Source organism: Leopardus geoffroyi, chromosome D4 (assembly GCF_018350155.1).
Source record: "Leopardus geoffroyi isolate Oge1 chromosome D4, O.geoffroyi_Oge1_pat1.0, whole genome shotgun sequence".
Lineage (NCBI taxonomy): Eukaryota > Metazoa > Chordata > Mammalia > Carnivora > Felidae > Leopardus > Leopardus geoffroyi.
In genome coordinates, this window is record NC_059342.1 from 75,120,684 (window position 1) to 75,146,691 (window position 26,008).

At 42.4% G+C, this 26,008-nt stretch overlaps 1 protein-coding gene across 11 annotated transcripts in view; it reads right to left on the reverse strand.

Moving 5' to 3' along the window:
• The window catches only part of TNC (tenascin C), a 95,443-nt gene extending 74,860 nt beyond the window's left edge, over positions 1-20,583 (reverse strand). For 2 of the 11 annotated variants that reach the window (XM_045469037.1, XM_045469038.1), the window contains exon 1: positions 19,876-20,183. The gene's annotated coding sequence lies outside the window, so the exon portion shown is untranslated. Of the gene's footprint in view, positions 1-19,875 lie in introns of all 11 variants that reach the window. The other 9 variants (XM_045469033.1, XM_045469031.1, XM_045469034.1 and 6 more) reach the window with 9 other exon arrangements.
• Between the last annotated feature and the right edge of the window lie 5,425 nt (positions 20,584-26,008).

The following is a 26,008-nucleotide window of genomic DNA, read 5'->3' on the forward strand; positions in this document are numbered from 1 at the left end:
GATGTCTAATAGCTCAGTGTCCTCTGCTAAGGGGACTAGGTAGAACACAGGCTTCTGTCTTCAGTCCCTTGGTCTCCAAATACCTGGCATATTTATGGTACCTGCCTCCTCCCTCTCAAAATTTAAAAAGATAAAAATAATGGTCCTGAAGCTTTTTTTTTCTTTTAAGTGGGGGAGGGCGTTAAACCATTAGGACTTCATTACTGTTAAAATATAAAAATTAGTTCTTATTTCAACTTATTTGGTATTAGATGTTGCCAGTGTAGGATCATTTTCCAGAGTTTGGCATTACAGATTTTTATTCAGAACTTTACTCTGATGTAACACTTCATTTAATAGATGGGGAAACCACGGTCGGTATCATGGGAGCCATATCCCAAGGACTTTTTGGACAATAATTTTATACTTTAAAGTGCCTCTTGTCTGTTTATCAGATCTGTCCCTACCCCATCCCCAAGTAGAGCTGTTTGGTAGCTAACCTTTTGGAAGCAGCATGACATAAACTATCAGTTATTTTTAGGCACCTCACCACAGGACAAAGACCGTTGTTAGATGAAGGAATCAACAATCTTTGAATTCTTTCCTGGTCACAGCTGGAGAATAAACAATTTCATTTTTAGATAAAGATTAAACTTCCAACTGGCTAGAATCACATTTCAGAATTCGTTACTTATGACTTAATTTTTAGTGGCTCACAGAATATATCTATCTTGTTGACTTAGGCACATACATGAAATACCTAGGCTGGGGGCAACGAGGAGGATTCCTACTGTTTAGAAATGCAGATGAATCTCTTTCCACATCATTTTGGCAACATATGAGGCAGCTCGCACCAAATTTTTCTTCTTGCTTACAGGCAAGAGATTTTATTGTGCACAGTCAGTTAAGCATGGAGCTGCTTACATGGGCGTTCTTAAAGGTTCTAGAAATTCTTCACCCCTTGTCCTTCCCAACATCCATAAATTCCTTCTTGGAATGTGTCAGGAAGAGAGAGGAGCCAGGAAACAGCCTTAAGTGTGGATTTTTTCCGAGGACATCTGATCCTTACAGTTGAGTGAGGCCAGCACAACCTGTCTTCAAAGAATTAAGAGAGCTCTGACTGCCAAACCAAAGCACCTCCAAGCCCTAGGTGTTTGAATTCCAGCACTGAAAAGCATTTATCCACTCAGATAGCACGGTGGCTTAACTAGTGCCCAATTCGGATGCTACTGGAGCCAGCAATCATCCCAGAGGCCTGAGAATTAATTCATTTAAAAACTTACTCATTCCTGCATTCAACAGAGATGAACTGAATGAGTGCTAAAATATTCCAAAGGAGAGTGAGGTGTTTCAGAGACCCATGACAGTAATTCTTGCTCTCATTGAGTTCATGGTCCAGTAAAGGAAACAGACATGTAAACAGATAGTTACAGGGGAAAATGATAAACACTAAAATTGACAACTATCCAAGGAGGGTCTGTGCTATGTTTGAGAATATCTGTTCTAGAATCAGTCAGATACTATTGAACCCTGGTTCTGCCACTTGCTATCAATTTGGCCCGTAAGGCATTGCCGCATTTTTGTAGGTCACAAATGGTTGGACAGAGGCAACTTCACATGGCTCCATCTAGTAACTATGACCTTGGATATGTAACACTGCCTCTCTGAGCCCCAACTTTTTTGTTTGTAAAATGGTAACAAGAATACCAACCCTACAATAAAGTTCTTTCAACTCTATCTGGGAGACAATGGGATTAAATGAGATAATCTATGAAAATACTTAGGATAATGCCTAACAGGAGAGAGATTTCAGTAACTAATGTATGTTGTTATTGTGTGGTGATTTGTGTCCTTTGTTTAGAGAAGGCAGTTAGTGAAAGGTTAGTCTCTGAAGGATGAAAGATTCGTAAAGGAATGTGGAGGAGCCCCCTTTTGCAAAATGATGATTGCTTTTTCCTTGAAATTGAATCACTGTTAGTACTTCAGTTTGTCAAGTGACAGGGATATTCTGAAATCCTCAGGGGAGTGAGGAGGCCTAGGAGATAGCTCGGGTTTTCCTCCTGATCTATTCCCATTCAGTAGCAAGAAAAACAATTCTGTGAGCCTAGGGTGGAGCTCTTTTTCTGGGAGGTCAGTACTCTGGCCAAGAGGCAGTGCTGCTACTGGGATGGTTGTCCGTGATGCTCCGCCAGGGATTTCTCCAGAACAGGCTGCTTGTGGTTTAGTCTTTTAAGACATCACTCCTGACGGGAAATGGTTGGCTCAGGTTCTCAGCATTTTCCATAGACACAGACAGACATCAGATTATAGAGTCAAAATCAGAGTGGAGCAAGGCTTAGAAGCAACTTGGGAGGATCACTGAGTCCTGGGGTGGCAAATCTGTGGCACCGACACATCCTTCTAGTATACGTGGCAGGCATTGCTGATCAACACCTATACATTTCTGCAGAGCCCTACTTCAGAAATGTTATGAATACATCACTCCAGGCAGCCACATCCGAATAATTAAAGGTAGGGCATGCTGTGAAAGGGAATAACTAAACAGAAACACCAGAGAAGATCAGCAGCTAATTAGTGGTAAAGTTTATATTAAAACCCAGAGATCCTCCCTCTTGGTCAATGAATTTGATTGAGGTTTATTGGTTCTCCCAGGCTACTGAGAGCGCTTCAAAAATAGATGCATATGGGGGCACCTGGGTGGCTCAGTTGGTTGGGCAACCGACTTCAGCTCAGGTCATGATCTCACAGTTCGTGGGTTCGAGCCCCATGTTGGGCTCTGTGCTGACAGCTCAGAGTCTGGAGCCTACTTCAGATTCTGTGTCTTCCCCTCTCTCTGCCCCTTCCCTGCTCACACTCTGTGTCTCTCTATCTCTCAATAATAAATAAATGTTAAAAAATTAAAAAAAAATAGATGCATATGGAAGGCTTCTAGTAATTCTTAGTCTGAGGTCATTGTAAAGGTTCCCAGAGCAAAATATCACCAATAGGATCTTGGAGAGACCCTGTGTTAAGAGATTTCCAGGTTTCTTGGCCCTGTAAGGTTTCTTCAATTTTCTATCCATCCATCCATCCATCCATCCATCCATCCATCCATCAATCCATCCTTCCTTCCATCCATCCATCCATTCATCCATCCAACTATACATCTTTTCAGTACATATTTGTTAAATACCTACCATCTGCCAAGCCTTGAGTTAACCATGAAGGATACAACAATGAAGAAGATCAGCATGTTCTAATTTTATAAAGCTCATAATTTCTTCCTAACAGCTCACAAATGCAGTTGATTTTAAAATCCATGTACTCTGGATTTAATATTTGTGCTGTTCTTAAGTGTCACTGCAGATTGGGAACATGGCACATACTCTCAAGCTAATAGAGTGTAAGTGTTAAGATTCTGTTAAGAGCCACTTTCTGTTTACTTACTATGGGTTACACAGTGTGCTGATTGTTAGGGAGATGAGGCAGACTAAGGATTTACTCTCTGTTTCCAGAAATCTCAGAAACTAGAAAATACAATGCAGGGTTCAGTGGCAGTGCTGGTCTGAATGAAGGAATTGAAGAAAGAAGTGTCACTCTGAGCTTGGAAGTTCCCAGAGGACTTCCTGGGGGAGGAAATGATTAAAACCACCAAATATTGATTGAGAAGATAAGGAAGAGGCTGAAATCATAACAGTGATAACAAAAGTAATAAAAATATCATCAACTACCATTCACTGCATGCTTATTTTGCCAGTAAGCATTTTATATTTCCAACTTTAAATTCTCACAAAAATAATATGAAGCACTATCTTTATTCTCAGTTTGAAGGTGAGGAAAATGAGGCAGAGAATAGTTAAGTGGCTTATGTAAGTTCAGATATTCATTAAGTAGAGTCAGGATTTGAACACAAGTCCATCTGAGTCCAAAGTAAGTGCTCTGAACCACGATTTTATACAGCATTTTGTGCTGAGGGCCAAGGGAAAAAGTTATGGCTCAAGACCAGTCCCAAGCATTGCTTCCATTACTTTCAAACACCCAGCTCAAAAGAGAAAATCTTTGGAGACACGATCATATCTCAGTTATCAATGGGAGAGGGTACCAGATCCGTTGAAGGCTGCTCAAGAGCCCCTTTGCCATCTCTGAGTGGACAAATCTATTTGTCCTTCAAGATAGAGCTCAAAAAATCATCTGTTATTAGAAGTTTTCTTGTTTTTTTTTTTTCTTTCTGAATTCTCTGAGTACTTAATTTGATATTATTTCCATCATGTGTCATTCTAAAAATTGACTTTGGGTGACTTTATTATGTATGTGTATCTTCCTCTTTTAGAATATAAGCCAATTCTATCTTGTATTTATGTCAGACCGTAAGGATTTAGATTGTATGTAATCTTTAAGCTCCATGAAGGCAGAAACTATATCTGAGTCATTCATCTTCTAATACCCAACACCAAGCTCAGTGTCTACAGCATAGTGAAAGCACAATATGTTTATGTTTACATAAAATAACGCTCAATATATTTCTTGATTTGAACTTACACATAGCAGACATATTCATGGAATTAATGAAAGAACAAATACTCTTGTTTTCCTGATAGCCCTAACGGAATTAGTTCTCCTATGATCTCTTCTAAGACAAGATGTATCAAGGAATTCATCATAGCTGCACTCCCAGAATTAGTTCATTTTTATTTGCTCAGTTATTCAGTGAGTATGTACTGTGTGCCAGATACCACACTAAGCACAGGGGTTACAAAATTGACCAAGACGCTGTGGGCTCCTTCCCATGAGATTCCAGTCAATACCTCAAGGGTTCTTGAGAGCCCAGTACTATCTGCTTTGAGATAAACCTTCTCTACGATCAAGGTCAACTCAACTAGACATTTGGCAGGAGATGAACTCGACCAGGCCTGTGATATACTCAGTGTAAAATTCTGGTTTCAATGTGAATGAAGCATCCTGGGTTATTATCCATTCTCCCAATTTTCTTGCAGTATTCATTGTTGGTTAAATTTAGATCACTCTCTCCTTTTGAATTCTGACTTTTATTTTTCAGCTCCCAGAGATTTGAGGCTCTCCTGGGACCATGTGGTGGGGAGTGCAGTGGACTAAAGGGCTAGGAGATGAGCTCCGCAGCACAGTCCTGCCAGCCTCTTGCTGTGAGACCTTGGGCAGGTCACATCCACTCTCTCGTCAAATAAGCAAGATTGTGTGCCCCTAGCCCCTGACTCTTTGGTTCTAGGGACCTGTGGTCTACCGCTAATTTGGCAATATTTCTGCTCAACTTAAATTTGGATTTCATTTCGGACCCATGTCAAGTAGCCAATATTAAGTACAGCACTCCCTCCCCCCCCCCCCACCAATACTGTGTCTTTCTTTAGTTGTTTGGCTAAAACACTGGTGGTGCTTTGTGGCTTCTGTCTTCCCATCCCCCAAACAGAAGTTTCACTACCAACCAAATTAAGCTCACAAATCTTAATCCATAAAATATTTCCATCCAGACACAATAATGAGATTCATATTTGTGGTTTAGTATACCTAAGAAAAGCTCAGATGAAATATGACTAGATCCATTGATACATTCAGACCACAGACTGCCCTGGTGTGGTCTGGTTTCAATTTTTGAAATAAAAATTCTGCAGAGCACTTGCTTTCTCTCTCCTATTCCTTACCTAGACAGAAAGGAAAATAAAAAGTGGGTCCGACCAAGTGGCAACAATATAGGTTCCTGTAAAATTCTGGAAAAATTGTTTCAAGCATAAATTTCAGTTCATTTCCTAATGGAACAATGACCTCCTCTGGCCTTCGTCCAGAATTTTAGGAAATCTAGTTGACTCTTTCAAAAGTACTAGAAGCTGGTTCTTGAGCTCTTGAGCCAAGGTGAAGAGATCAGAGATTTATCTAGGAAGGTTTACAGACTGGCTCATACCTCAACGTTAAATAAGAGACCTTCTGACAAGGGCTCTGTGACATGGTGACTTCTGTGAAGCTGTTGTTAGCTACCCAATGCCAGAGATGTAGCCTTGAAAGACTTTGAAAATTCTTAAGGAGGCATTGTGATGAGCAGAAATACAGGAGATCAAATCCTGCTTACCTGCTGGGAAGCGTTAGAGAAAGTCCTATAACTTTTCTGAATTGTGGCTTCTTGAGCTGTAAAATCAGGATCTTTCCAAGGTTGTTGGAGACAGTGAATGGAATAATAGGATTGTAAATGCTATCCAACTGTTAGTATCTATTCTCTTTTTCTCTCTTCCTCTGTGGCTTCTCTCAATAGGGGAGCTTCACAACATCGGACAGATGAAAAAATAGACAGTAATACTGTAGAGGTGGTTCAAGCACTGATTGAGAGGTTGAATTGGTTTGGGAAAGCAGTTCAGTTTCAGTTTACATGTTAACCTCAGTGAGCTGACATGGCTATCCAGCACTGTGTTGAGAAAGACTCCATGGCCTCCTTTGGACTCAAGGGGAAAAAGTGCTGTGATGGCTTAGCAATGAATGCCATAGGTACCAAAGTGAAGGAGTGTTGATATGTGTGTCAAATATTTGGCATAGCAAGACTAGGTAGTTTTGGCAATCTTTTCCAAGCCAATGTGCTGATATTCAAATGCATGGAATGCTGTTTGAGGCCTGAGTCAGAGGGAGCCAGATGGATTCTCTGACAATTGTAAAAGCCTGTATGAGTCAAGTGCAATAAAGTTTGATACTATGCTTCTAAGATTGGAAGCAAGAAACTGGACTCTCAGGAAAAACTAACACTGCTCCAGCAATTAATTTGTGTGATATCATGCAAGGAAACATACTTTCATTGTCTACTTTCTCTTTCTCAAACGAGGCTGTTTAAATGCTTCAATAACAGCTAACATTGATTGAAGATATCAGTGCCAAGAATTGCTTCATGTGTATCTTGTGTGGGTATTTCGTTGAATTCTCTCCAAGACCTATGAGGTAGCTACCTTTATTTTTTCAGCTTAGGGATGAGGAAACGGAAACAGCTCAAGCTCACACAGGTAGACAGAGGGGAGCAGGGGTTTAATTCAGATGGACTGGCTCACATGTCAGAGACCCCATTCCTAACCCTCACCTTTGCAGTCATCCTTGATTGATGTAAAAGTGTGGTTTGCACAACCAAAGTAAAAAGGCAAACTTCCAAAAAACCCAGTTGTCAGGGTCCACAGTAACAATGAAGGAACTTTATGACTTCCGGATAATGTCTGGGAAGCTGTACACGAGCCTGAGAAATAGAGATATTTCTAACCCCTGACTTGGATTTAATTAGCTCTGTAACTATAGGCAGCATTTTCTAAAGTGGAATCTACAACATGTTGGCAAATATTAATGCAAGGGAAAAACATGTTTGGAAAATGCTATTTTAAACCAAATGCTATTTTAAACCAAACAAATTATACAGCTTTGTTTACTTCAGGGTTTCCAGAGTCTTTAATGTGTTTGTGTTCATTGGAAATCTCCAAGAGGAGGAGAGTTTATAGTGTTTTCCAAAGCAATTTGATTATTTTGTGTTTGAAATACATCACAGGATTTGGTTTGATGACACACAATAGGGAAAGTGCAGATTTGGAACAAATCTAGACCCTCTCCTTCCATTTCTTTACACATTAGATGGGAGTGATGATTAACTATGGCCAGTCTCTGAGTGTAAAGCTCCTGGATGGAGACTTTCTACCAATGTAAACCATGAGTGACACAGATAGTTTCACATGTATCCTGTGCCTGGAAGTTACCAGATGCCAGTTAATTATGATGGCAACCTTGTGAGTTAGGAAGCACTGTTCGTATTTTACTGTTATTAAAGCTGAGGGCTTCAGAACATGAAATAACTTGCCCAGGCAGTAATTATTTGATTCAGAATTAATAACTCAGTCATAGAATTCCAAATCCTATACTCTTTCTGCTACACCAACTTATCTTTTTAAGCAAGATTCATTTTTTTTTCCAGTTTAAAGAACTAATATTTATGCAATAAATATCACAGATGACATCCAATATCACTGATGCAAGGAGAGTTGTTGGATCCCTAAAATGGGGCCCTTTGGGAGGGTGGGTCTGGGGTTCTGGAGTGCACATAGCCATTTAATGTACAGTTTTGAACTTGAGCGGGGCACAGAGCCAAATGCTCTATAATAATTGTGTCTCAGGCAAATCTTTAAAGCCCCTGGAAACAGCCTACTCTCTTTGAGTCTGGCCTGGAGAGAAAGTGAGTAAGTGAGAGGAAGATAAAGTGAGAAGTAGCAGACAGAGGAGCTTAACAAATCTCTCCTTTTTGGAAAACTGGCCCTCATGCTATGTACAACTAAAAACAGAGTTATTGTTTCTAAGAAATCAGTCAAGGCATGAGGGTCTTCCAAAGGGTTTAGGAATTACAACTTCCATTTTGAAAGAAATAAACAAATAAGTAAAAGAGGAGGGGGATCCCTTCTGGACAGCAACATTTAATTCAACATTTAATTCAGCAGGAAAATCAAGAAATTTAGCCTGAGAGAGATAAAAGACAGAGGTGGTCGGGGGGAAATCGAGGATAATTCACACAAATGAATCACTCTTCTGTCATTCTTTGAAGCTTCCTTCAGCATTATGGTTTTGGATTGGGACTTACTAGATGAGCTTTTGTTTCTGCTTCAATCCCTTTATACGTATAAGTATAATAATATAAACCTTGGTAGGCTCTGGTGATTGGAAATTACATATCTAAATTAGCACACTGGCAGGAGTCAGTAAATTTATTTCTAAGTGACCAGATAGCAAATATTTTAGGCTTTGCAGCTAGATGTTCTATGTCACAAAGACTCTACTATTGCAGAGAAAGTAGCCAGAGCATAGCTGTGTTCCAATAAAACTTTATTTACAAAAATAAGCCACCACCTGGTGGTTTCCTGACCCTTGCTGGAATATAGTAGTTTGTTAGAAAATGATAGCTATTATAAAACCAAATACAGATTGAACTGGACAGGAAGGAAACTAACATTTTGTTGAGAGCCTGCTATATACCTGTTTTGTGCCATGCCTTATGCTAGATGATTTTTATACATGTTATCATATATCTTTTCATTCATCATGACAACCTGGTGAGACAGGTATTATTATGCATATCTGAAAGTTAAATGAGTCAAGACTTAGCTAGATTCAATGATTGGTTTAGAGGGACAGTCAGCATTTGGACCCTAATTTGTGACTCTAAAATGCTTGTTCTCAACTACTACGCTGGGCTGATTCACCAAGCAACTTCCTGCCGTTCATAACAGGTGGAAATTTACATTAGCACTGCTCAATAGAGAGATCAGAGCCCAAGCAGACACATTCACCTTCCATTTCCTAGATCTTTAGTAGCAATCTGGTGGCTGTCTCTTTGTAAGCACTGAAATATCTGACCTCTTTCTCCCAGAGCCTCTGGCTGGGAGACCTCATGTTTTGTACACTTCCCCTTTGGAGAATGCTTAAGCCAAGGTGTACTGTTTGCAAACACTTATTAGCTTTTAGGCAGATGTTGGCAAGTTTCCTTTGGCCTGAGATGGGATTCCAGAGTCTACTGAAGCCTGGATGTGCTCATCGATCATCTTGGCCAAAAAGAGTTGCTAATTAGGGTGACACCCTGCAAATATTTACCTCTAGAGCTAGGTTTTCTTGCTCTGGACATGCCCGTTTCAGCCCAAGTGGTTTGTTGGACTTTTTACTGTAGGTCCAGATGAGTGAGAGCAAATTCATAGTCCTTTAAAAAAATCTATGAAGCCTTGTGCTCTAGTACAGAATTTACCAGATTATATTCCAAGATGTTTTTAGGTACATGTCCTGTGGAAAATGGCATTTGTGGTCAAGTAACTTGGGGGGTATTGGGTTCAACAAAGCTGGATTGGTTAACTGCTATAAGTTTCTCAGAGCATGTACTCTTCTAATCGCACTCAGAATAAAATCTAAACTCCTAGCCACTATCTACAGAGCTCACTTCCCTAGTTCATTCAGATCGCTGCTTAAATGTCATCTCCATGTCTCACCCTACTTAAGAGTATCCCACTCACCACCAGTCATTGCCTGTTCCTTTACTGTGTTTTCTGATTATTCTTAGCAAATACCTGCCTGAAATTGTACTTATAAGTAAGTTTGATTCCTTGTTATCATCTATCTCCTTCCACTATAATGGAAACACTATGAAGAGCTTATAAGGATCTTGAATGTTCCTTTATCTACTATATCTGCACCCTTAGAACCATGTATTGAGTAAGAATTCCCAAGAACATGACACCGTGCCAAGTGTCCTCTAAACCCCTTTGTCCACAGAACACTTTTACAGGTGCATCTCATGAGTACAGTGCGCCACAGGCCACGGTCTGGGGAACTGCTTGTCTAATGGAGCCTCATAACCAGCAACAATTGTGACAACAGGTAACAATGACAATAAAACATTTATGCCCAAGTGCCAGTGCTGTGTTAAGCAATTCATGCTCACTTATGTATTTTAATCATCACAATAACCTTATGAAGTAGGTGCTACTATTTTGCCTTTAATATGGTTGAAAATGAGGGTTAGAGAAGTTAAGTCTTGGTCAAGATTACGTTAACAAGAAAATATCAAGCTCTTGAACCCAGAACTAATGCCAATGCCATACTCTTAACCATTAGCCAATCCTCCCCTGGCCACCGGGCTATGAATTTCTTCATGTCCTAAGATACAGAGCTCTTTGTCTCCATCCCTCCCTGGTGTCCTTTCATTACTCCCACAGGTTGTAGACTGATCCTTGTTATAACCTCCAGATACTTGGATCTCTTGTGACTCAGCTTCAAATCCCCAGACAGGTCTCCTCTGTCCTTGGTACTGGTTTTTCCAAATCCCAGGCAGGGCATGCTTTGATCCCAGAGGCCTCCTCCGAAAGCAAGGACATTCCTTGAAGTCTGCGTCCTGAGACGATTTCCAGTCCCAGAACTAGGCTGGCTTCCTCCTGTCACATGTTATGACATCACTCTGCACAGTTGAGAGCCTAGAGGGCAAGGCATGAAAACAACTTCAAGGTCTGGGCTTTCTGAATAAACTCAGATGAGGCAGCGGAGGTCCAAATCTGGGACACAGCAAGGACTCCTGTCTGTGGTTGAAGATTAATTTTATTTCAGTTGTGCTCAATTTCATATGAACCAGATACAAATTCTCCTTTCAAGAGTTGACAGGAAGAGTTGATCTATGAGCAGACAGGCAATTCCAGCATGATAACGGTGATGACAGAAAAAAATATGGGGTGGAAGGGGATGACAATAAAGGGACATCTCATCGACCCAGAGGAGGGAGGTGGTTCCTGAATTGAATTTTAAAAGGAGATTATGAGTAGGTGAAAAACATAGGGAAAGATATTCTAGGAAAGAGGAAGTGATATTTGCCAGGGCATAAAAAGCATGAAATAGTTGGTGTTGAAAGCATGGATTATAGCTGAAGTAAAAGGTCTGTTTGGAGGCCGGAAACCAGACCATGAAAGAAACTGAATGCCAGGTTGGAGATCTGAATTTTTCCTGTGGCCACAAGAGAACCATTTGGAAACTTTTAAGCCTGGGAATGTTGACCTACAACCCAGGTTGAGGGACACAATGAAAGGAAAGTCTGGAGGGATGGGGTCCAATGGGGAAACAATTGCTGTGGTCTATCTGTGAGATGCACGACCTGAAGTAGGAGGATGAGGGAGTGGGTGGGGAGGCAATGATCTGATTTACTTGTTAAGGCAATAGAGTCCATAAGAGTTGGAGTATGGTGGCATAGTAAGGAAAAAGTGGAAAGGGAGAAAGAATTAGTCCCAAATTTTAGTCTTCCTTACATCTGCTAACAGAAGAATAGATTGGGGAGGGGAGACAATGGATGAGTTTCAGTTTCAGTTTCAATGTCTTGTCACTGAATGAAATGTATTTGAAGTCATTGCCTTGAAAGATCCTGTCCTGGGATATTCAAGATGAATTATGGCTCCACAGTGAACTAGAACATCTAATGCAAAACATCTGGCTCTCCCTTATAAATGGATAGAAAGCTTAATTAAGACCCAGTCCCCTCTAGTGGCTGCCATAATTCCTGATTGCTCATTAACAGAAGTGCAGGTGGATTGGGTGAACTTGTTGTTGGTAAGAAGTTGTCAGAAATAGGTAACATTGGACTGTTGGAGGGGCAGAGAAGCTCTAAGATGGGCCCCAATGATACTGTCTCTGCTATTCACATCTTTGTGCAATTTCCTTCCCTTCAGTGTGGGACAGCCTCGTGGCTTATTTCTAACCAAAACAAAATATGGCCAAGGTGTTGCATATCAGTTCCACTATTAAACTGCACATGATTGTGATGTCTGTTTTCTTGCAGGCTCTCTCTCTCTTGTTGGCTTTGATGAAACAAATGGCCATGCTGGAGAGGTCCATGTGGCAGGGAACTGAGAGTGGCCTTGGGCCAACAGACCTCAAGAAACTGAATGAAGCCAACAACCACATAAGTGAGCTTGGAAGCTAATAATTCCTCAGTTGAACCTTAAGATAAGACCCCAATCCTGGCCAACACTGTGACTGAGTCTTGTGAGAAACCATGAAAGTAGAACGTCCTGCTAAGGTATGATCAAATTCCTGACCTATAAACATTATAAGACAACAAATGGGTGTTGTTTTAAACCACCAAGTTTCACAGCAATTTGTTATGCAGTGAGAGATAACAAATACAGTGGACTCTTGCCTCAACCCGTGTGCACTAAAGCTGTTCAGAGAGTAAGACTCTGCTAATTTTTCCTTTTTAAATAATATATTAACTCTGACATTTTTTATATTGTCCCTGGCTTCCAAGAGCAAGAGTCAGAAGACCTCGGACTGAGTCCTGAGCCTGTTGCCAACTGGCGTGAGATCTTAGGAGGACTTTTCTCTCCTCTGAATCTGTTTCCCCATCTTCCAAACGAGGGGAGTTTAACTAAGCCAGCAATTTCCAAAAACATTATTATTATTATTATTATTATTATCGTTATTATTATTATTGTTATTTTGCCACAAAACTCCTTCACCAAACAACATTTCATGAGGAAGCTCCATGTACAAAACAGGTAAAAGTGGAGGGGCTTAAGTTAAAATAAGATTGAATGGAGCCCCTGCTTGGCCTCTCCATCTCTCTGTGGGAGCCTCCAAATCACCTTGGAGGAGTCTTTTAAATCCAGTCTCCAAGCCCCTGGTTTAGAGGCTGCCAATGAGCCCTTTTAATTTCAAAATTCTGTGGGTTCTAAGGAAAACATTTTTTAACAACCTACCTATGAGTTGAAACACTCTACTGTGACATCTCTGCAACAAGCTACCTCTGTGAGACCATCCCAGGACCCAGGGCATAAGTTTCCCAAGGAGCAGACCACTTCCCTTGGGGGTAGAACTAAAGGTGCCTATGCCCAGCATGAGCTGAGTTTCTCTTCCCTGAGCTCCCCAACAGGTGGGTTCCCTCCTTTGCATCGAGGCTCCCTAGGTATTTGCCTCTCCCAGACTGTTTCTTCCCTAAGTGGAAAGTCATGGCTTTCTTGTCTGGATGCACTCACATGCTTTACTATTATTGCTACTGTTGTTATTTCGTATCTTGGTGCCTACTGGATGCGGTGTTCCTGCTAGTCTCTGGGTGGCACAGCATCCAGTGTCGCTCCAGGTTCCCTCCTTCTGGCTGTGGTGTGTCACTTCTGCAGTGGGGTTACATGGGTTCACGTTGCACTGCATGCCTAGCAGAGATCCCCAGTGCACTGCTACAACCCAGGACTTCCCTATGCTGCATTTGTAGGCTTCGAGTTCTGAACAAAAATATACTGACTTGCACTCAATATTGAGTCTCTGCCATCTTTCTTCTATCTACTAAGTATGGTTTTACCCCTGAACACATCCCTGGGCCCTGGGTGATAAAAGTTGGGTTCTCCTAATCCTTCAAAGCATCCCCTTGCCTGAAGTCCACCACTAGTAATTCTCTTATTTGTTAAGCATTGCCCTCTCTACTGAACTACCCTTTAAAAGTGTAAATATCCCTCTAGAAAGTAGCCTGCTGTCTCTAACCTCTTTCTTATCTGAAAAATGGGAATAACACCCGAGTGCTAAGTGGCGTGGTGGAAGAAGCATAGTCACGGGAGTTGGCGTGGGAAGGAAGGACAGTGCCACCACTTCCTACTCTGTGTTGATGACGACCTTTCTAGGCCTCAGTTTACCTATCTGTCAGGTTATTTATAGTTTCTGGGACCATCCAAAAGTGAGGCACGGAAAAGTTATTTTATACACTTATAAATTCATGTGTATCCTACTTTCTTGAAAATTTATCCAGCATAAACCATAGAACTCAGTTCAGAAGCAAGGCAGTGTTGTGCTATTGTTCCATTAGCTTTGGGACAGCAGAGTTTCTTCAACAACAACTTACTAAGGGCCTGGTACCTGTCAGCAGGTAGCTAGGTTTTGGGGAACGCAAGACACAGTTCCTGCTTCACCGATGATCTTGACCTTGGGGGTGTGCAGGCAGGTGGGGTGGGGGGGAGGTGATTATTGAAGTATACATGATACACAGATGTCAGTGGGGGAAGCAGAGAGCTCTGTGGGAACCCAGAAGAGGGGTATTTCAGGCAGCCTGCAGGGCAAGCCTGGTTGTACCAGGCAGCACTTGCTTATGAGTGTTCATGCTTCAGGTCTCAGACTGGCAGAGCGTGCAGGGAGTGAGTCAGGCTTCACCCTCAGGCAGCTTAGAGCCCAGTAGAGGAAACACATTACATTAGGAATTATAGGCTAATTATTTGATTACAGTTTCCACAGAAAGTGAAACCAGAAGGAGCAAGTTGAAGATAATAACAGTGGCCGCCCAGCTGAACAGAACATGGTGGTCTGAAAGATGAGCTTTTGATTCTTTCTCAGCTTTGTGGTGTCCAGCCCTCTTTGTTGTCAAGAGATGGATAGAATTAAGGTGCTGAGTATGGCTTGCATATCCTAATGGTTATAGCCACATGTGCAGGACTGGGAGCTGGGTCTGAGTTCTGGCTCAGACATTTACTATCTGTGTGGTGTTGGGGAGGCTACTTAAACTTTTTCAGCCTCAGGTTCCCTGTGTTTGAATGGGGGACAGTTACACTTGCTGGACGGTTGATGATGAAATGGCATAATGACTATCAGGAAATGTTAGCTATTACAATCACCTCCTCCACCCCTGCTAAAAGAACTTTCTGGACCCATTCATGCAGAAGTTAGTAGCAGCCAACTCATCTCCTCCAGGGTAAGAGTTAACCAGTTAGTTCTGAAGCAAAGCTGTCTACTTTCAGAGCTTACAAAAATCTCTCTGGTTCTTGACACAGGGTGTTGAGGGGTGGGTAGGTGTTAGAGGGCCAACCAAAACTATTTGAGTTACCATGGCTGTATAATTAAGAACTTGTGGATTTCTGGAAATTTCAAAAATCTGAGACGGCTTGACATGATTTTTTTCACTTCCATGTGCAAATAGACTAGAAATGCATATGGGAGGGATTTTACTCTCACAATCTGCTTTCAGGGTGGGCATTTTGCTTTTATTCCATGATGGAGGGTCAAAGGATGCAATGATAGTATTGAATTAGATTGCTGCTTAATAGAGGCCAGAAATATGAGACAAGGCAGAAGGAAACAGAAAAAAAAAATTCTAGGCATAAGGGAATTACTGAAATAAAAGTCTGGTCTCCCAGGTTAGAATCAGGTAGGTACACAGACTTTTCTCCTCTACCAAGAGCTTATAAGGTATGTACAGCCCTTTTATGGTAGGCAAGGCCACTGCTATCTTTTGCACGGATGGAATTATTGCCTGGAGATTGCAGGATTCTGAGGGAGTTGTCCCCCTTGGAAGGAAGCCTTCATCTCATGTTTCCCAACATGTTGAAGGTATTCGAACTGGCGGGGTTTAGATTCATGGGAATTCCCGTTGATCGTCTCAAAGTGAGAAGCGATTGAACCATAACCCTCATCTCTGAGACTTCAGGGAAATTTGTGGCTTGGAGCCTACAACCATTTCCTGATCATCCTGAGATTCACTGCCCCAAGACTGGGCACACTGATTGCACTCTGGACCCCAGTCGGCCCTTTTAAATCAGGTGCTCTGTTCACCTGACTCTCAAAGAGGGTGCAGGGACAGGTACAGCCTTGCCCTTCCCATAAGCTCCAGCTTGCAGAGCACAGCAAAGTATATATGCCTACTTTCCTGGGATGAAAACTAACAGGAATAACCAGATTGCTACTTTTAGTGTCATTCTCATTCTCTCTCTCTCTCTCTCTCTCTCTCTCTCTCTCTCTCGGCTGAAATTTGAACTTTTCTGTTTCCAGGCAGAGAAGTGCACCACCATGAGCTGACCTTTTCTGAGCACCATGAAAAGTGATACAGGCAGGGCTGTTCTGTAAAGTCAATAGACACCAATGCCAGTTGGGGGTTTCTCTACCATCTGGCCAATCACTGAAAGACATCATTCAAGGTTCTGTGAGGTCAGCCCTGCCTGACTACCAGAAGCAGTGCAGCATAGTGGAAAGAATAGTAGAGTTTTAGTCAGAGGGTTTGGCTTCAAAGCCAACAGTGCTCCTCACTTACGGAAAACCCTCATGTCAGCCACTTAACTTCTTTGGGCTTTGGTCCTCTGTCCATAAAACTGGAGCAAATGATTTATAACTTGCAGTGTTAGGGTGAGAATTAGATGAAAAACCATAGACAAACCCTCCTCTCACATAAGTGATACACAGTTAGCCCTCAGTATTAATTACTGTGTGTGTTTTATCATCACAAAGGGGTTGGGTATTTGGAGTGAACTAAAGGTTTGTTATCTCCTTCCTACTTTTCAAACTAAAATGACTTCAGTCTGGAAGGACTTGTGTTTTACACCAGCTAGGTATTATTTTCCTGTAAGAAAACATGGCTATCTGTCCATAGAAATCCAGGGGGAAGAGGGAGTAGGTGTACTTGGTTCATTGTGAGCATTAGAAAGGGCAGGATTAAAGGGGACATGTTTTTCATTCTGTCAGCTTGAATTCCCTTTCCAAATTCCATTCTGGTTATATGATCAGGCTACTGCTGTATTTAAGGGTGGCCACAGTCTGGCTGGAGGGGTGGATTTAGTCAGAAAGGCAGGGTTTTTTTTTTTGTTTTTTTTTTTTTTCCTTCTAAAGGTAGTGCAAGAAGCAGCAGCATTCAGAAGGGACACAGTGGAATGTGCTTCTGATTTGGGGACCATGGGTCTGAAAACTGGCTCCATCACTCTGTGTTCTAGGACTCTGGAAAAATTATTTGCTCACTCCCCCCTTCAAGCTATGTCTTTTTCCAGTAGGCATAGTCCATTCCTCAGAGACATACTGTGGATATTTAGTGAGATGATGTACACAAGGGATCTTAAGGATAGAGTAGGCTCTCCATACATTTTGGCTATTGTTATCCTCAAGATTAATTAAAAGAATCCTCCTTTGTTAAGCATTTTAAACTTCTTATATTCTTATCTACTGTACTACTTGGGGAATTGCATTGGCTTCTGTTACAGGTGAGGACCCGAAGGGGCAAACGACCCTGCTGAAGTGCAGAATCGCAGCTTGAATGCACACTGCCTGGGTCCATTATTTTATACCGTGTTTTGTGTCATTCAATGTTCTGTGGAAACGTACCAGAGGCTGCGAACAAAGGGGCGAGTTTTGGAACCTCCACCCTCACTTCAACCAAAGCAGCCCCACATTTACCTCTCATATTGGAGTTCTGCCATCAGTGTCCTTTAATGAATATTTCCACGGCTAAATAAAAGTTTGAAAACCACCGTCTTAGGACATTAATTTCAGGTAAGTCCTTATAAGTTGATAAGCAAGAAAACCAAAAAACAACAACAAAAGCCCTCTATTTATTGAGCCCTTACTATGTGTCAGATACTGAGTCTGCCATCTATTATTTCATTTGGATGTCACAAGAGCCCTGAGAGATACAGATTGTCACCCTCTTTATATGACAACATCACTGAAGGCTGGAAGATCAGTAACTTCTTTGGGAGGAGGATACAGGCAGTACAGTGGAAGATGAGAGAGGGAAGCTGGGTTTTTTCAAACAAAGCATAGAAAAAAAATACTTTAAAGATTGTAAAGCTGATAATATCCCCTTTTCAATCCTTATCTGATTCACACTGTTCTGAGCAAACCAGAGAACATCATATTGCCACCCTTTTCTTCCCCCAGACGCCGTCACCTGCCTGAAACACATGGTCAAAGCACAATTACATCAACTGAAATGGGCTGAGATGCATACAATGCCAGCAAACTTTCCACAGGCTTCTTTAGCACTGAACAAACCTCTTCCAGTCCTCAATTGGGCTTACCATATCGAAGGGCAAGGCGGGAAGCTGGCTGGGGTGGGCAGCAGGTTTTATTTCTAAAGCACATATGGGAAACCTTCATAAAAAAGGGGGAAAGGTCCACAAAACATGAAAAAGAGGCATTCATTCTTCAAGTGGAGCTCCCCTGTCCCGCTCTCACTCTGGATGGAAAGCATTTCCAAAGAGTCCCCGGGCAGCATCGTACTTTATAGCTGACAGCTTTAGAATCTGCAAACGCCCAAACTCAAAACCTTGTGCATCTGGAGTCAGAACTCGACATTTACCTCCAGCCCTCGGGCTGCTCCCTTTCCCCGACCTGCGCCAGAACAATGTCCTGCTTATAAAATACAGCCAAGTCTCCGACCTGCCACCTAGTGAGACACCCTCAGACTTGTGAGATTAAAAAAATGGGGGTTGGGGGTAAGGGAGTGAGGAACACATGAAAAACAATCCAAGATTGCCTAAATGCCTCTTTTAACTTCTGAGGTGATGGCTGTTTCTGATAATGACAATGATTATCCAAACCTCCAGTTACTGAACACTCACTTTCCCAAATGCTTTATGCCTCATTCCTCCTCATAATGACAACAGAAGTTATTGTTCCCATTTTTGATAAGTGGACACTAAGGCTCATAGAGATTACATATTGTCATTGGTGTAACATCTTTGATGGTGGGTGGTGGGGATACCAAAGTGACCGACCCCTGGCTTCAAAACCTGAGCTCTTAATCCCCTTATTACACTGGTGAGAGAGAGGAACCCCTGTGCTTTTCTCACAACCCTCCAGGTAGAGCTTCCCAACCCTGGGGCAAGGTGTTTCTCAGGGCTTTCTGTGATGACAGGTGAGGAGGGAGAGGTGAGGAGGGAGAGGTGATCCTAGAAAGATTCAGGATACTCCTGGCCCTAAGCACCCTGGAAATGCACATATACCCAGCCCAAGGATCAGTGACTCAGGAAGGAATTGACGGGGAGGCCCCCTGCCCTTCAGGATTAAAGCTGGTGTCTACCGCTCCCACCTTGAAGTCCATAGTTGTTCATGTGGCCCTAGGAGTCGCCTCCTCCCTCTGCCCTCTGGCCTCATCCCTTTCCATGCCTAGCCACAGGGAGGATGCTGTGGAATGATGGATGGACACAAAACTTTTGTAAACTGTAAGGTGAACGCCGTTTAGAAATACAATCTTAATGTTCTCTCTACAACCCTCTATCGACCTTCCCTTAACCCATCCCACAGGGAGGCCATGAACGATGTCCACCTTCAACTTCCACCTCTCTAACTCTCAAACAAAAACATTCACAGGTGAAATCAGCCAGGCAGGGAGCTAAGAGAAAATTCTTACTTTTCCTCTGAAGAACGCAGAGATAAAAACTTTGCCAAAAGTTCCTTCCACGCGTGGCTGTTCCTAGAAGTAAAACCCACCGACACACAACAAAAATCTACAAGACTGGAAGTCACAAGTAGAAGACAATCGAGGCGCATCGGATCACAACAAACACCCCATTTTACCGGCAGCGAAGATACAGCAAAAGTGTTATAATTACGAATCCACAACATCTTTGGTCCCGGGAATGCAGTGTACCATAATGATCTTTGCTGATGGGGGTGAAGCACACTTACCTTTCCGGAGTTGGGAAAGACCTAGATCCTTAAATGAACCAGCTCCATGGAATAAGGACCTGGCTGTGAGCAGCGGGGCTCCCACGTGCGCTGCCCCCACTGTCACCCCCAGCCGCACAGTCTTTGTGCAGAGGAGAGGCCGGTGTGTGTCTGCGCGCGCGGGAGAGCGTGTGACAGTAGGCAGGCTGTGGCCAGCGCAGCCAGCTTTGGCTGGCTTATATAGCAGCTCCTTCCTCTGTAATGGGACGCCTCGCCTCCAGACATCCTTTCCTACTTTTTCAGTTGGTGAATTAAAGGAACAGCCCTCCCAGCGGAACGGGGTTAGCTCATGAAAGACGCACTCACTCCCTGCTCCCTGCCAGGAAAAGAACCCATTTGCATACAATTTATGGCGAAAGTAGGAATTCCAGCTTCCCTCGCCTCCTCCCCTTCCCCACCCCCGACCCGGAGCAGCTGTTAGCTAGGTGTGATTTTTGCTCTGCTCCCCAAACGGATTTTCTAATTGTGAGACAGAAGCCCAGGGACTGAGAGGGAGTAGGATCCGAGGCTCCAGCTCTGCTACTCGGGTAGGCTGAAACCGCCACCCAGAGCTCGCCTGGGCTCAGGGCGGCAGCTGCTCCGCGGGCGGCACCTCGGAAAGGGGCCGAGCTCAGTTCCTGGAAAGAGGAGATAAAGCCCTTCAGAAGCATGGGGCGTTTGGGTTTCTCTGGGCCAGCTGAGAGAGAGAACTCGGGATTAGTGCTTAGCAGGTGGGGCAGTGCTGGGAGCGCAGATCTACCCGGCTTCCCTTGTGTGGGAGGGAGCCATGCCCAGCTGTTCAGAGGCTTCACCGTCCGGCCCCACTGCCCGTGAGTGGGCCTGTCTTCTACGTTGCACTTCCTGGGGAAAGGTCTCTGAAGTTTCTTCTCAATGTGGAAAGGTGTCCAGCACACGGGGGAGGGGAAGGTAACAACTTAATCTTTGAGACATAAACTGTGCCTTTGCTCTCCAGCCTGCTGTGGATTCTTTCCAAGCTCTGAGTCATCCATTCGTTTGGTGTTAGCATGCACGGAGTATCCGCAGGGCACACACAGGCATTTGAGGCAGTGGGGAGGCAGCTAGGGCACGGCACCCACACTTGAGCTTGTCACAACACTCAGTGGTTTTGTGATAGTGGAGGGAGACGAGGCCTTGCGTAACCTGTGGCTATCGCTGGGCCGGCCTGTATGAAGTCTGTATTAGATGCTCTGCAAAGTACTTTATGGATATTATTTCGTTACATGCTCACAGGCACCATATTCCAAGAGGTGCTGGTGTCATCCCCTTTGACAGATGGAGAAACAGAGGTTCGGAGAAGTAACTTAACTCTACTTAGGCAACACACCCGGGAAGCGTTTTGATGACAACACTGGGCTCCGTAGTTCTTTCTATTACACATCACTGCCCAGGAACATTGTAGATGATATTTAAATGTTTTATACCCTATTGACTTATATAAAACTGCTTGTACAACAGTCACCATCTAAATATGGAAAATAGATTTCTTTGTTCCGTACAGCTAAATAGGAGACCCTTGTTGTTTTTTTAATTGATCACTAATAATGAAGGCTTTATTTATCTGCCTACTTTTAATAATGAATGATACAATTCCTTGTTGTTATTATTGCTGAGGGACTCAGTTTCTCCATCTGGAAAAAGTGCAACAAGGTTAGGTCATCCCTATGATCCTTATGGCTCTGGCATTCTAAGATTCTCTGCTTAAGTGACTTTTCCCGACAGCAAGAAAGCCCATAAATAGTCATGTCATAAAACAGCCCATGTGAACTTTTGAACATTTTGGCTGATTCAAATGTTGGTTGTTTTGGAAGCTTTTAATTCTGTGTTTTAGCCAAAGTATGTTGCAGTAGCACAAGGCTGTGTCTTTTAACGAGTAGTGAATGCTTCCGTGCCTCTTGGTGTTCCAGATTCTACCAGGTTTATGTTTCAGGTTAGGGGCTAAAACATTAGAATAGTAGAGAGTACATGTCATATGGCATATAGGTTATATTCACATATAATATGTAATCAACATATATTTGCAATTATGTGTGTATTTAATTGAGATAAGAGAGCATGACAGAAAACTAGGTAATAAATATGACTTTTGGGAAAGTCCCCAACCTGACCCCCCTACTCTCGTACAATTCCACAGCCATTGACCAGGGTCTACTATGGGTGGCTTAGCCAATCAGAGGGAAAACAAAGCCAAATATCACCAGGCTGGCCCTCAAGGCAAGAATAGGCCAGTGGAGCAAACAAACAAGAATATTACTAGCATTAAACTACTATAATAGAAGTGTATTCTGATAACATAGACAAGACATGACTAGCTTTATTTATGCATATTTAGAAGAGAAACGAATTTTAGGAATTTTCTCCAAAACCTATGTGGCATCTTGAGCCATGCCTTGGCTTTTGAGTAAGAGGAGCCCAGACAAGGAATTGTTTCCATCCATCCCTGACCTTTCACAGCCTCCATTATAGGCAAATGGGTCTGCATATGCTCTCCAATACTTGAACCTTGGCCAATGCTGTACTCTACCTAGAATCCTTACCTCCACCTCCTCACATAGGCTTATCATCTAGTTTTGATCCAACTTCATGATGGAACTTCCTGGATTTCTTCCATAAGAAGTGTTTCCATCCACCATAGCATTTGGGAACTCTGTTAGGATATTCATTATTTGTACTTGGTATTTGTATGTCTAGGTTTTCCTCTTACACTCTAGGCTTCCAGAGGACAGGGATCACACCTGATTTTTCTACGCCTAGCACAGAGCCTTGGGTATTGCAGAAACTCAGTAAATGTTTATTGAATAAATTACATAATGGAGGAACAATTGAATGTTTGACATGCTGTGCTTTACCATTAAGTTCTTCCTTTTTCACTCACAGAACATGAGAGGAAAGCTAGATTGTTGTGTCCAATACATCCATTGCATAGATGAAGAAAGGGGGTCCGCAGAGGAGAAATGACTTGCCCAAGGCTACCATGGATGCTTTTCACCCTAGACATTACAACAGAGGATGTTTATAGAATTAATAACCATTCATCCTCCTGTTTGGCAGAGGCCACACCTCTTGGCATCAAATCTCTTATAGTCTTCCCTTGTTGGTACTGTAAGTGCTTTTTTCCATGTGAGAGAGTGGAGTGAATACTTGTAAACACCTATGCATGGAGTTCTTGGCCAAAGACTGACATTGTTGTTGCTTGTGTGTAATCTTCCCTCACGGGCTGCTGGTGGAGGCTGTGGTTTGGAGGGAACATAAGGGTTTGCCTCAGGTGAGATCATTCTCATTTCCTTAAAGGTCTGTTAAATGTAAAGCTTTTTTTCTTTTTTTTCCGACAGATCAGCCAGTGAATTGAATGTTGGCCAGGACTAGAGCTGAGACAGTCAAGCATCCATGTCCTTGAGAAGTCTGGCACCCACTTCCTATAGGATCACTTGCTTCCCACCTGCTTAGCCACTCCATTGCTCCCAACCTCCTCCTCTTCTTGGGATTCATCTAGTGTGCTAACTCCCATCCAAAAATCCCATGTGACTCTACAATTGCCAGAAATCTCTCCCAAAGCAAAGAATGAGCTCTGATCCAACACAATGGGCTGGTCATTCAATCACATGCATTTGTTTAGCATCAAGGTTCCCCAACTTGCTGTCTGCAAGTCTTTGTTCAGTATTCTATTTATCTCTTCTGATTTTTCCTTAGATGACAAAGGACAAAAAGCTGAAAGTCATCATTGAATGAGTTGTAACCTAGAGGAGAGCTTTCCTGCTCAACTGAATAGGGCAAATCAGCTGCGTAATCAATCACTAGGTAAATTCTCTGGTCAGCATAGCAGAGCAGATGGAGCTTTGGCTTTAAGTGGGTTCAAGTCCTGATGCACATCAACTTACTGTGTGACTTTGGGGGAAATCCCTTCCTTTCCTTGGCTCTCAGTGCCCTGGTTACCAAATGAGCAACCCCTAAGGATCTTAGCAACTTAAAATTTTTAAGTAAAAAAAATCAAAGAAATAACTTAGAGGGCTCTGAGACTTTGTACATTCAGTTCTCTGTCCCTAGAACAACCCTCCTCGCACTTTGTCCACATGGCAAATTCTTATATTATTTTTCAAGATTTACTTCATTGTACATCCAAGAACATTTACATGATCTTTTCTCATCCAGGCTTTAGTTTTTAATTTTTGAACACTTTTACCCCATTAGACCATAAACACTTTGAGGGTAGGCACCATCCTTTTCCTCTGCTTATTATAGCCAGCATCTGTTCATGGTTGGTTCCTATGCCATGCCACTTGTCAATTATTTTGAATATCATTCCTGAAAACTATGGGGTTTAGAATGACATAGATCAATGCTGAATTTTGAAGGTAAATAAACAAACAAAAAAACATACCAACTTTCTTGGAATGATTTACTGGATGATTGGAGCCTTTATTGTTATTAGTGATTTACTTATCCATCTCCCCAGTGGAACTGTGAGAGCTCCTTCAGGACAAGAATGGTGCTTTCCCTCCCAAAGCACTGGGAAGTCAGTTAATGTTCCCATGAAATGACTTACTAACTGATTGGCTAGATGATGGAAAAGGCATAAGACTGGTAGTTTGGGGTTTAATCAACATGACCATTTACAAGGTGAATTACCTCAAGGAAATCATGTCCATTCTTCGAAACTCTGATTCCTCATTAGTGAGATGGATAAAAATTCCTACCCTGAGTACCTCCTAGTATTGGTTTAAAGATTAAGGAAGTGGAAGAGAAACTGTGATGACTTAGGCAGATTTGGGGGATGATGAATGATTTTTCCACCTAAAATCCCATCAAAAGCTTACACTTTGCATGGCTGTATTGTACTTATGGAAGCATGAGTCCCAGGTTCTATCTAAATTATTTTTTCAGGGTTAGCAGGAGAGAAAGGAGTTGAAGCCACCTGGCCCAGTCTTGTCTTCTAACACTTTCTAAAAACAGCTTCTCAGCTAGAGGCACAAGGGGAAGAGGGAGGATTCAAAAGATTAGCATTGGCCCTTTGGAAAGTCTGGAGTTGTGGATTCCCTATAGATGGCTGGAGAAGTGGTTTGGGGTATGTTTTCTGGTCTGAGCTCAGGCTGCAGTGACAGATACAAGTGAGTCAAACCGTCTTGGGGTTTAATGCAGGTCACAGAGGGAATACACAGCTTTGAAGTTAATGCAGATCAAATATCTTGACTGATTTGCCACAGCTGAGTGAGACACTTGTGAGGAAGTTTAACTTGTCCCTTTTCCTTTTATCTCCTTGGTTTTTCTTAGATTTTGTTTGTGGACAATGATAGATAATGGTAGCTCACATTTATTGAGTAGTCCCCATTAGGGGAGCCTGGATGGCTCAGTCAGTTAAGTGTACAACTGTTGATTTCAGCTCAGGTCATGATCTTGAGGTTGTGAGATCAGGCCCCACATCAGGCTCTGCTCTCAGTGTAGAGCTTGCTTGGGATTCTCTCTCTCTCTGTCTCCCATTCTCCCAGCTTGCCATTAATAAATAAATAAATAAATAAATAAATAAATAAATAGTCACCATTATGTAGGCACTTTGTAAGTAGTTAAGCATGTATTTAGTTCTGTGATGTTTACAATTAACCTATTGGGTAGATACTGCCATTATTCCCCTTTTGCAGATAAGGATTAGGAGGTACAGAGATGTTAGGTATATTGTGCCAGACACAGGAATAATAAATGGCAGCAAGAAAAAGATCCAAACTCAGCCTGTAAACTCCATCCCCAACTTTCTATTATTGGGGGTGCTTCCTTATGTATTTAAGTTAACAATTACCCAAAGGCAAAGATGGCATGCTTGGACTCAGGTGGACCACTGTGACTATGGAGTCTGTGAATAAAAATCTAATGAGGCAAGTGGTTAAGTGTCTCTGGGTGATCTAGCAGCAGGGTGGAGGGGAAAATTCATACTCGTCTGTGCTAATGCTGGAATTGTGAAAGTATCTGGCATGCGTTTGGTTCCCATCCTAATTCAACCACTAACTAGCTATGAAAAGAAGTAGGACCTTGGGCATATTACTTAACTTGTGTGTTATAGGTCTTTCATTTGTAAAATAGGTACAATAGTAACTGATACTTCTCAGAA